At 35.1% G+C, this 13,694-nt stretch overlaps 1 pseudogene; it reads right to left on the bottom strand.

Moving 5' to 3' along the window:
• Nucleotides 1-5,114: 5,114 nt before the first annotated feature.
• LOC143548102 (uncharacterized) lies at nt 5,115-9,938 on the bottom strand (annotated as a pseudogene).
• Between the last annotated feature and the right edge of the window lie 3,756 nt (nt 9,939-13,694).

The raw sequence follows: 13,694 nt of genomic DNA on the forward strand, positions 1-13,694 counted from the left end.
AGAAGACTGAGCACGTGCCTTATCTTCAGCACGTGCCAACACTCCATTCCTATGCAATAATTTAGAACCACCGGTGGATGTTAAATGATATATTGCCGGAGATGATAATAATAATATATCACGTTTTCTGAACCGGGTACCAAGAGACTGAGTGAAGTGGTGAGTTTTAAATGGAAGCTGCAGAGTGGTAGACATTAAGATTTGTTAGCTACGGTGGTTGTGGACAGTAAAGATTTAGCACACAAAGATCTTGTTTAGTGAAGACTTTTGCATGGTTAAAACTTAAAACTAACTAAGGATAAAGTAGTTGAAGCTATAGCTTGTTTATGGTCCTCTAACTTATGGGTGAATGCCATTTCAGGTCCAATATGGCAAGTCATTGTATACAAGGATAAAAAGGTTTCCTTGGGATGAGTGACTAGAAATAGGACACCTATATAATAATATTAGATCATGTGGGGTAAAAACTAAGTTTCTGTTATGTGACGTCCGCTCAGTATTTCAACATTTTGTAAAGAATGGGCATAATTAAAACATTTTTTAAAACTCTCCGGTAAGTATTACACAATTATTACTTTTTTAACTATTGAATACAAATAAACATATAAATTAAAAAGAAAAAAAAACGATTGGATAAAGTTCCTCAAAATTCCCCATCTCTGGCGATTTCTCCACAAAGTTACTCACCAAATTAATGTCATCCATAATGCCTAGGGGTGGTGTTCCCAAACACTACGGATGGTCTTATAAATATTGAGTCTAACCGGTAACCGGTGATTACAGTTTGACCCTATTTTTTTATTTTTAAAACCAATATTTTGGACCAGTGTTTCATGAAGGGACCGTTCAATCGGAAAAAAAGGTATCTACACTGGTTTGTTACATTGCGGCGACTTGATTCTAATTTAAAGAACTAATATAGATATGTGCAAAGCATGACACGCATGTAAACTTTTTATTTTTATTTGTCTGCTACGTTTATATTTATTAAACTAGTTTTAGAGCCCCTGTCACACACGGGGTAATTCAAATTATAAAATTATAAGTAAAACAAATAATTACATAGCGTATATGAAAAAAAAGTGTATTACATCTATGCTTGTATCTATACAATGTGTACATAAATTGATTTTATTTATATCACAAAATTATTATTTTAAATGAACTTAATAAAAAAATGCTCGTGCAAAAACGTACCCGAGATTATTTCTTTCTATTGAAAAATTCATTCTCGGTGCCATATATGTATAATTGAAAGACTTTTGGTTATGAACCAATTTCGAAAATAAAGCTTCTCATACGATAGTAGTTCTAACCATTCAGTCTAAATACAAAATGAGCGTTACCTTTATTGATATATTTATCAATTTACCACTCATTAAAGGAAAGTAGAACATTAAATTGTAACAATGGATGCTCTTCTGAGCTACACCATGAAAAAGATTTTGATAAGTTTCAGATGGCTTATCGACTTTGTCATAATGACAACATAAAAAATAACATGTTAACTCAGCCAATTTTGTGAATATTTTGTTTCATTTGAGCATAGTTTTCCATGACATGCTTCCCATACAACGTTCTGATCACCATTGAAAGAAAAATTAATGTTAATATAAATATTTCAAAATTGATAAAAGTTAGAAGCATTAATAGGTGATCGGTCGTCGTCGGACCGATCAAAGATAAAGAAGAAATGTGTTCCTAATCACCTTAAACTAGTTAGGGTAAGAAGGGTGTCGAACCATAAAGAGTTTGTGGTTAGTGATCTAAATTTAATCGATTAACAATTATGAAGCTTTTTAAGTAGTCGTATAGACCAAATATGATTTTGGTTTAAAATAAATATTTTTTTAAGTTTTAATGAAAACAAATAATAATGTGCAAGAAATAAATTTGAATTGTAAACAATGATTATGAAACGAATCAAACCCGGGTTTCAAGTTCTATAAGCAATTCAGGTAAGACACACTATAAAAATGAGTTCATGTAATCATAATAGTTATTTAGGTTCAATACATAATTTCCCAACGAAAAGTATCAATACTCGTCTATCCTAGGTAAATGGTGCAAGAAAACCTTCACGCAAAGAATTTTGGACAAGTATATGCAATATACATTAAGAACATGAATTAACCCTAACACGCATCATGAACCCTAGCAACTATCATCTTATGAGGTCAATGGTGCAAGAAATCCTTAAAAACATAAGTTCATAATAATAAAAAGTCACACAATTCATGTTCACACCAAACGATTACATAAAATATTATCCCAATTCATAGATTTGAAAACCCTAAAACTTACAAACTCTACACCCGGGAATGATTAAGGGTGGATTAGCCGCTCATAATTGTGGAGACAATCTTCACTTTTGTTTTGCTCTCTTCAAGAATGGTGATTCAATGGTGTTAGGTCTTTTTTTAAAATTATTCTTTTATTGAGCTTCTATTTCGTCTCTCCTTGACTCCAAAACTGCCGTCCACCCCCAACGTCTTGTAACTCTAAAAAGTCAGCCGTGCTCACACAGCCAAGGCTGTTGTTTTTTTTTCGATGCCCACTCCCTTTCTTTATGTGGAGAGTCAACTTGCAAGCCCATACGATGAGCCCATTAAATAATCCAATTAATAATTTGTTTTATCATTCAAAGTCAATGTAATGAACCGGTTTTCTTTCCAACTGATTCAATATTATGCTCATTTAATTACTCAAGCCCACATGACTTTTAATTAGCTAGCTCTCATCCTTTACGTAGCCAATTGCGGCTCCATTTACTAATTCTTTTTCATACCACTTAAATTATTAAATCAAATCTATCAATTATTTTTCAAGCTTTACTAATATTCTCTTGCTCCATCTTTAACGTCAAATGCGAACATGAACACGTCCTTGAAATGTTTAATAGAATAATTCAACGTTTTAGCTCATACTCTCTTGAAACCTACAAAACATAAAAAAAACACATTTGAAGTGCCATAATCTTAACTACAAATTAAATAAAAACTATAAAATAAACTATTTAAATACATTAAATACACCCGACCATCACATCCCCACACTTACCATTTGCTTGCCCTCAAGCAAACTATCATGCAACACATCCACCTCGATTGATGGTTCTTCAATTATCATCATTAATACTAGTAAGGTCTAAGGTCATACCCAATTCCTAAGGCTGACACTTTTAAGATTGATAACCCACCAAACAAATTTAACGATGCATTTAAAAACAATGGAACCGTCCAAACAAGTGTACTTTGTTTCCGGTTAAGACACACATGATCACACCTCTCACAAATATATCTCTCATCTCGGTTTAATATATGGACCAGCAAAAAGTGTGCTAGTATCTCTCTGCCCTCTATACCAAGTATGAACACAAAGTAATAAGCTTGCAAGCCAGTCATATCTCCACCCATTAACCACCGGTTGCATAAAGAATAGGACTAAGGGTTTTGCTGTGGCTTAGGTTCGGGTATGGAATAGGATTTATTTAGTGACTTATGGTGGATGAAATCCAATTTATTCAAACTAAATAAAAATTCAAAACTAATAAACTGACTGCTATTTACAACCGATACTAACTCTTTTTGAGTTTTTCTGATTTTTTTTTCAACTTTTTTTTTCTTTTTCTTTTTTTTTAAGATTACTGACATCAATATATAGAAACAACTGACCTAGACATACGTACATTGTGTATTATGCTCAATAAACTGACTATATACAATTCTAATATACCAGATTTCATCCACAAGGTTTAAAAAAAAAGGCCAAGGCTAATACGGCTTGTAATGTGGGTTTAATAAATGAAAGGGAAAAGGCATAAATTTGGCTCATAGGGGATAATGTAGGGTTTGGAGTATTTTTTTTTTATTTAAAGGCCCTTATATGTGGGTTTCTACAGTTCTATTTCTTCATAAAGGTGATGGTATTAAGATCTTGATATGCATATGACAAACAAGTTCTAGATATCATGAACATACTGGTTACACTCTTTATAGCATTCATATGACATGTGTATATATCTATATGTTATATGTGTATTATATATAAGGCAAATCTCACACACGCACAGAAGGAAATAGGTTGCCGATGTGAAACATGTGTACCCATCCCCATGACTCGTTATCCCTATTTAAACGGTCCATTTTTATTTTCCCTTTTGAAAAATATTTGATAAGAATACTTTCGAGAAGCTTAAAAACTGACCATGACCAAAGACCTTTTACTTGGCATTAATAACAGTAATTAAGAATTTACAATTCCGGCTTTTGCGCACATTCAAGCTATTATAAGGCAATAAAAATTTTCAATTTCCCCCCATCCCCACACTTGAGGTTAACATTGTCCTCAATGTTAAAAATTTAGCCTTTAAAAGAGCGTTAACGAGGATGGGGTTAAAATTTGATTGAATATATTAATTTAAAACCAGGATGCAATGGTCACAAAAAACTTTTCATCAAAGCAATGAGTTAACTAGAATGACAAAACAAAGCATGGAAATGAGAGCACCTGATTTGAGCAACTTCAGTTCGTCCTAGGCTTGGGTTGATTCATCTTCTTCGAAGATTCAGCTATAATCTTCAAGATTCTTAACTCGTGTAGAAGCATGCAAGGCTAAAATCATTATATCCATAATTCGCTTTGTTAAACGAGTTAAATCTATTGACAAGCATCTATAGCACCAAACAAAATTAAAAAGAAAATAAAAAATAAAAAATAAATTTTTTTTGGACAGAACGTCGACCCGGCCGGGTCAGATGTTGACACGGGCGGGTAAAACTTTTTTTTTTTTTTTAAGGATTCTATATTAGAAAAGAACAACTTTTTGTAAAACACTATAGTAAAATTAAAATCCTAAAAAATACTAAAAATCTTTTTGTTTTTGAAAGTCGGGTTCGGTTAGCCAAACAGACATCCTTCCCCCACTTTGAATCGAATATTGCCCTTAATGTTTAATAGAATTAGCCATCATTCAACCCACGTTCACCAACTTAATTATTTATTTTTTTAGAACATGTGTAAAGTAATTAAGAAAAACTCAAAATAATTAACTACAAATTCTACAAAATACAACCAGACGGTTTGTTACCCCTCCGGTATTACCTGGCCCGTGATTAACCCGTTTCATAAACCGGTGAAACTTCAAGAAAGCTCACCAATTCCTTTTTCGTTCCGTTAATGTCGCTTGCGTCAAGATACAGTTTTAAGCGATGACCATTCACGACTTGCTTATTATGGTCCTTCAAATTTTCGATCTCGATATCACCGTAATTCCCAACACGCGTGATGACAAACGGGCCCATCCATTTACTTTTTAACTTTCCCAGAAAAAACTTCAAACTCGAGTTATAAAGCCAAACTTTTTGTCCTACTTCAAACGTCTTCTTTCGAATCTTAGCATCATGCACTTTCTTCATCTTGTCTTTGTATGTGGAAACACAATCATATGCCTTGTTTCTCAATTCTTCTAACTCACACAAATTTAATTTTCTTTCATGACCTGCATCATCATAACTCATGTTAACTTCTTTAATAGCCCATAATGCACGGTGAGCTAACTCAACCGGTAAATGACAACCTTTTCCATATACCAACCGATAAGGGGTAGTACCAATAGGTGTTTTGTAAGCCGTACGATAAGCCCATAAAGCATCGGTCAACTTAGTGGACCAATCCTTTCGGTCTGCCTGTACAGTTTTTTGCAAGATTTCTTTAATTTGTCTATTGGATACTTCCACTTGTCCACTCGTTTGAGGGTGGTAGGGAGTTGCAATTCGATGGTCAACACCATACCGTTTAAGCAATTTTTCAAATTTAAAAATTTTGAAATGGGATCCCCCATCACTAATGATGACCCGAGGGGGCCCGAACCTTGAAAAAATGTTTGTTTGGACAAAATTACACACCACGGTATGGTCGTTTGTCCTAGTGGCTATTGCCTCAACCCATTTTGACACATAGTCAACCGCCACTAAGATATATAAATTACCAAACGAATTTGGGAATGGTCCCATGAAATCGATTCCCCAAACATCAAAGATGTCTACAACTAAAATCGGATTCATGGGCATCTCATTCCTTTTTGACACACTCCCTAGTTGTTGGCATTTGACACAATGCTTTGCAAACTCAAAAGCATCTTTAAATAATGTTGGCCAGAAAAGACCACATGAAAGAATTTTTTGTCCTGTTTTCTGGACACTAAAATGACCACCACATGCAAGTGAATGCACATGCGTTAAGACACTTGGGATCTTGTCTTCTGGTGCACATCTCCGAATCATTTGATCTGCTCCTATTTTGAACAAATCTGGTTCATCCCAAATGTATTGTTTTACTTGTGACTTAAAATGGATTTTCTTCTTTTTGCTCCAATGTTCGGGTGTAACACCTGTGGCCAAATAATTCACAATGTTAGCAAACCAAGGTAATGTAGATATTGACAAAATATGTTCATCTGGGAAGAATTCATTAATTGGTTTGCTTGTCTCGTCCTCTCCTACTACAATTCTTGACAAGTGGTCGGCCACCACGTTTTCACTCCCTTTCTTGTCTCGGATTTCGGCATCAAATTCTTGTAACAACAAGATCCTCCTAATCAACCGTGGCTTTGCTTCCTTTTTCTCCATGAGGTACCTGAGAGCACTGTGGTCAGAATATATAATGACTTTGCTACCCCAAATATAAGAACGAAGTTTATCCAAAGCATATACTACCGCAAGTAATTCTTTTTCTGTTGTTGTGTAATTAAGTTGTGCATCATAAAGAGTTTTACTTGCATAATATATTGCCACGGGTTTCTTATCAACCCTTTGACCCAAAACAGCCCCAATTGCATAATCACTCGCATCGCACATGATTTCAAATGGTAAAGACCAATCGGGTGATTGCAAAATTGGGGAATCAACCAATTTTTGTTTCAAAATGTTAAAAGCTTCAATACATTCTTCATTAAAAACAAAAGGAGCATCTTTTAATAGTAAATTATATAAAGGTTTTGTTATTGAACTAAATCCTTTAATAAACCTCCTATAATATCTCGCATGACCTAAGAATGATCTAATGCCCTTAACATTCGTGGGATGAAGTAAGGTGGATATAACTTGCACTTTTGCATGATCTACCTCAATCCCACGACTTGAAATCACATGGCCCAACACAATCCCTTCTTGGACCATGAAATGACTTTTTCCCAACTCAATACCAAACTTGTCTTGACACACCTTTTTAACACTTTTTCCAATTGAATTAAACATAAATCAAAAGATGAACCAAAAATAGAGAAATCATCCATGAAGATTTCCAAAGACTCCCCCACCATATTCAAAAAAATACTCATCATACACCTTTGAAAGGTGGCGGGGGCATTACATAATCCAAAGGGCATTCGCCTAAATGCGAAAGTACCATAAGGACACGTAAATGTGGTCTTTTGTTGATCTTCGGGATGAATAGCAATCTGATTATAACCTGAATAACCATCAAGAAAACAATAAAATTTCTGACCAGATAGTTTCTCCACAATTTGATCAATGAATGGTAAAGGGAAATGGTCCTTTGAAGTAGCCGCGTTAAGTTTTCTATAATCAATACAAATTCTCCATCCGGTTACCAGCCGGGTGGCTACCTCCCCACCTGAGTCGTTTTTAACGACTTGAATACCCGCCTTTTTGGGCACGGTTTGTGTTGGACTTACCCATGTACTATCCGAAATCGGGTAAATGATACCCGCGTCCAACCACTTCAATACTTCCTTCTTGACAACTTCCCTCATGTTAGGATTCAACCTCCTTTGCGCATCACGAGATGGTGTAACATTTGGGTCCGTGATGTTTTGTGCATGACGATTGAGGGACTAATACCTTTCAAATCGGCAATTGTCCAACAAATTGCCGCCTTGTGAGTGACCAAAACTTCCATCAACTTACTCTCTTGGTCCTTAGTCAAATTTGATGCAATTATGACCAGTAGAGTATCGTTGTCATCCACGAAAGCATACTTAAGATGCTTTGGTAATTCCTTCAACTCCACTTTTGGTGGTTCTTCCAATGATGGCTTCAATTTTGTGTCAATGCTGTCGGGTAAGTTCTTTACTTGATGGGTCTACGGCGGTCTCCCCTCTTTGATTGCCATGACCTCCACCTTCTTCTCTTCATCACTTAAGCTCTCCTGCAACTCCTGTTCAAACCTGTCAAAAACAAAACCACTCTCCGTGATACACCCGTCAATGATATCGGCCATGAAGCACTCATCATTAAAAAGAGAATTAGTATTGTTAGAAAACATATTTAAATGAAGCTTATGGTTACCGAATGTCGTATCCACCATTCCATGTGCACAATCTATGTGGGCATGGGATATTGTCAAAAATGGTCTTCCCAAGATGACATTGGTTGTTTTCCCTGTATACTAGAAACGTAATCAAGTACCAAAAAATCAACAGGAAAATAAAAGTCTTCCACCTTTACTATAACATCGGTTAAGATTCCCCTTGGAATTTTTAATGTCAAATCAGCCAATACAACTGTTGTATCAACTTTTTGTAACGGGCCGAAATCGTATTGATCATATAAACTTCCCGGAAGAATACTTATACTCGCATCGAGATCCAAGAGCGCCCTTTCAATTTTGAAATCACCTACTTGAATTGAAATTAAGGGTGCTCCCCGATCTTCAAGTTTGGGTGGAAGTGCACCCGACAAAACTGTACTCACATTGACATTCACACCAACTTTCTTAGGTAACTTATGATGCCGTTTCTTTGTACACAAATCTTTTAAGTATTTGGCATATGACGGAACTTGTTTTATTGCATCAATCAAAGGAAGGTTAATTTTAACTTGTTTGAAAACTTCCCACATTTCATCTTGTTGTGGCCCCCTTTTATTAGTTTGTGACCTTTTTACCGGGTCCACCAAAGCTTCGGGAAAGGGTGGGTTTTTAACCTCCACATCCTTTTCCAAAATGTCGATGGGTTTTTCATTAGTTACAAATTTACCTTTTTGGTTTTCATTAACCAATTTTGATTGCTTTTCTTTTAAAATTGGTTCCGTTTCATTATCACTTTCCTCACCGACATCTTCCACCACACCTTCAAAGAATTGTGGTGGACTATTGACCTTGTTATCATAAATCTTACCATTTCTTAAAACACTTACCTTGTTGACGTCGGCATGCTTCGAAAACTTTGAACTTGTACTTTGATGTCCCGGATTAACTATGGTGTCACTCGGTAGCTTTCCCGCACTCTTCTTGATTTGATCCACCTCCTCGGCCAATTGGCCCATTTGTTTTTCTAATGTTGCTTGAGATTTCTCTTGAATTTCCATTCTTTGGACCCACCTCTTATCCGTTTCATCTTGTTTTTGTGCCATTGTTGTCAACATGGCCATCATGTCATCAAGAGTAGTAGAACTTTGTTGGTTACCTTGGTCTTGATTTTGACTTCTCCCTTGAGTGTAGTTCCGTGATGAATTACTTTCTCGGTTATTGTATGAGTTTCTTTGATCATTTCCCGAGTTGTAATTCTTTTGTTGGCGGTTTTGATAAGAACTTCCGCCTTGGCTTGACCCATGAAAATTTGGGTTTGATTGAGTTGATGCATTACCATACCTAAAATTAGGATGGTTTCTCAAACCTGGGTGATATGTGTTGGAACTCATGTCATAATTTTTTTTCTCTCCATACACATTATTCACATCTTCATACGCCTCCTCATCAAATGGACAATTATCACTCTTATGCCCCAAGTCACCACACCTTTCACACACATTAAATTTCGCTGATGCAACATCTTTCTTCTCCTTCTTTTTCAAGAGAGATAGTTCCCGCTCTAATGATGTCAATTTCTCCTTAGTCTCATAATCCGGGTTGGATTTTGAAATAGACTGCTTAGCTCTTCGACTAGCTGATGCCTTGGCTTTGGAGCTTTGACTCATCTTCTCAAAAAATTCCTAATCTTCTTCTTCGGGTCTTGATAACAAATTGCCATTACTTGTAGACTTCAAATATTTCATCTCTTCTTCAGTTAACCCATCAACGACACACTTGACTAATTCCCACAACTCAATTTGATGATGTGGACATTTCCTTAACAACTCTTTGAAGCGGGTAAACGCCTCGTGAAATAATTCGCCCGGTTGTTGTTGGAATGTTCGAATCTTCATTCGGGCTTCATCTGTTTTCGCCAAAGAATAGTATTCATCCAAAAACACTTGTTGCATTTCATCCCATGAGTGAATACTATTGGTGGGCAAAGTGACAAACCAACTTTTAGCTTTGTCTTTTAATGAAAATTGAAACAACCCCAACTTCACTTCATCTTGATCAAGGTTTTGGTCACCAATTGTGCCACAAATGGCGGAGAAATCGGACAGATGTGTGTATGGTTCCTCGGTGGGCATACTATGAAAATGTGGAAGAACATTTATGTAATTGGGTCTTGATTTAAATGCTCTTGTAGCCGGCCTTGGTGGAGTAATAGGTGAAGTATTATCTGAAATAGCCGGCCTAAACCGACCATTAACTCCATAAACCGGCGCCACATGATGTCTTCTTTGAAACTGTGGATGATGGTTGTTATAACCGCCACACCGTTGATTGTTAATTGGAATACCATGTTGGAATTGATTCCTACCCCTTCCGTTTGGATTAGGAAACCGTTCAAAAAGATTGTTGTTGTTGATGTTGATCCGGTTTCCTCTCTGATTATTGTTTGGAGGGATATTATCAAACCCGTATCCGCCGCGTACCTATAATCTGCGTACTCATTACCATTCCACTCCCCATAATTGCTGCTTTGCTCATACCCATCTTCATGATTATATTCCTCCTCGACATCATTAAAATCTTCATTCCCATAATTATCTGCATACCCAAACTCATCACACTCATCATTATAACCCGTGTCTCTCGCGTGTAATGTGTGGATACTAACATTATCCTCTTCATCATTTTCTTCACCATTGTTGGGAAAAAGGTTTTGTTGGGGAGGACTTTGGTGTTGTGGGCTTCTTTGGTTGTTATTGAGATTTGGATTTTGGTTTCGGTTGGAATTTCGGTTTTGAGTAGAGTTGTGGTTTGGATTAATGGGCATCGGTGGAATGGGTGGTCTACGGTTATTGCCAATTGAGTGGTTTCTCATGTTTGTAGGTTCGGGTGAAATGGGTTGCAAGTTTTGTTGTCGGTTTCGGTTTTGTCTTGCTAATCGTTTGATTTCCGGTTCAAAAGCAAGTGGTGAATTTCTTGTTGTTAATCGGGTATGCATACACTTTTTGTCACCTGCACACGTAACAAACCTAGTGTAAACGAGGAAAAAATAAAAATAAATAAATAAATAACTAAAAATAAATAAAACAAAATTAATAAACAGATAATCACTAATTAAAAAAATAACTAAATTTAAAAACACCAAGCGTACAATCTCCCCGGCAACGGCGCCAAAATTTGATCGGTCGTCGTCGGACCGGTCAAAGATAAAGAAGAATGTGTTCCTAATCACCTTAAACTAGTTAGGGTAAGAAGGGTGTCGAACCATGAAGAGTTTGTGGTCGGTGATCTAAATTTAATCGATTAACAATTATGAAGCTTTTTAAGTAGTCGTATAGACCAAAAATGATTTTGGTTTAAAATAAATATTTTTTTAAGTTTTAATGAAAACAAATAATAATGTGCAAGAAATAAATTTGAATTGTAAACAATGATTATGAAACGAATCAAACCCGGGTTTCAAGTTCTATAAGGAATTCAGGCAAGACACACTATAAAAATGAGTTCATGTAATCACAATAGTTATTTAGGTTTAATACATAATTTCCCAACGAAAAGTATTAATACTTGTCTATCCTAAGTAAATGGTGCAAGAAAACCTTCACGCAAAGAATTTTGGACAAGTATATGCAATATAGATTAAGAACATGAATTAACCCTAACACGCATCATGGACCCTAGCAACTATCATCTTATGAGGTCAATGGTGCAAGAAATCCTTAACAACATAAGTTCATAATAATAAAAAGTCACACAATTCGTGTTCACACCAAACGATTACATAAAATATTATCTCAATTCATAGATTTGAAAAACCCTAAAACTTACAAAACCCTACACCCGGGAATGATTAAGGGTGGATTAGCCGCTCATGATTGTGGAGACCATCTTCGCTTTTGTTTTCCTCTCTTCAAGAATGGTAATTCAATGGTGTTGGGTCTTTTTTTAAAATTATTCTTTTATTGAGCTTCTGTTTCGTCTCTCCTTGACTCTAAAACTGCCGTCCACCCCCAACGTCTTGTAACTCCTTTAAAGTCAGCCGTGCTCACACAGCCAAGGCTGTTGTTTTTTTTTTTGATGCCCACTCCCTTTCTTTGTGTGGAGAGTCAACTTGCAAGCCCATATGATGAGCCCATTAAATAATCCAATTAATAATTTGATTCATCATTCAAAGTCAATGTAACGAACCGGGTTTCTTTCCAACTGATTCAATATTATGCTCATTTAATTACTCAAGCCCACATGACTTTTAATTAGCTAGCTCTCATCCTTTACGTAGCCAATTGCTGCTCAATTTACTAATTCTTTTTCATACCACTTAAATTATTAAATCAAATCTATCAATATTTTTCAAGCTTTAATAATATTCTCTTGCTCCATCTTTAACGTCAAATGCGAACATGAACACGTCCTTGAAATGTTTAATTAAATAATTCAGCGTTTTAGCTCATACTCTCTTGAAACCTACAAAACATAAAAAAAACACATTTGAAGTGCCATAATCTTAACTACAAATTAAATAAAAACTATAAAATAAACTATTTAAATACATTAAATACACCCGACCATCAATAGGCATGGGGATGGTATGTCGAAAGTGTTCGCAGTCTTTTTTTACATTTTAATAGTTGAGAGAAAAATAGTCAGTTTGCCAAATCCCGAACCTTTTGATTATTTTAAAAAATGCCCTTAAAAATAAATTTTAAACACGAATCATGTTTAAAACTCTAACTTTCATACTTTTGACATTTCAAAGTCAACACTTTGAACCCATAACAAAGTTGACGATAAATCTATTTTGCATTCTCAAACTTTTAAAAATACTCAAAATTTTCATTTTTGACCCGTAACCAATTTTGACCTAAATGTAGTTAATTTGTACCAAATAATCTATTTACCAACTTTTGACCCATAATATCAAATTTAAGTTCCATAAAAACCCGAAACAATTTTCATTTGAGAAACATGATTTGTTGTTGATTTTTGAAATTCACCAAGTATTTTGAAATATGTAGTAAAATAATATGTTAATATTTATATTTATAAAAATATATAGATATTATATATATAGTGTAAAAGGAAAGTGAATAATTATTGATTTATTATATATATTAGGGTAAATTAGTTTTGAAGGGAAAAAATTGTAAGAATTAACCAAAACATGACAAGTATCCACGTTTATTTTACTTTATTAGAATATAGGTAGATGTCTTATAGTTTATAAATTATTTAATTATGGAGTGGAGGTATTAGGTGTTATTGATTGATTGGATGGTATTGGTGGAAACACCAATAAAAAAGTTGAATAGTATTTTTGTGAGGGATGCCATGATTATTTTTTAAGGGGTTGGATCAAATACAAACTAAAATATTATACAAAACGTGCGAATTGAAGTTTTTACAAATTTTTGGCGGTCACATTTTTG

The sequence above is a fragment of the Bidens hawaiensis genome, unplaced genomic scaffold (assembly GCF_021521415.1).
Source record: "Bidens hawaiensis isolate Kalapana, Puna unplaced genomic scaffold, B.hawaiensis_p1.1 tig00014910_1, whole genome shotgun sequence".
NCBI lineage: Eukaryota > Viridiplantae > Streptophyta > Magnoliopsida > Asterales > Asteraceae > Bidens > Bidens hawaiensis.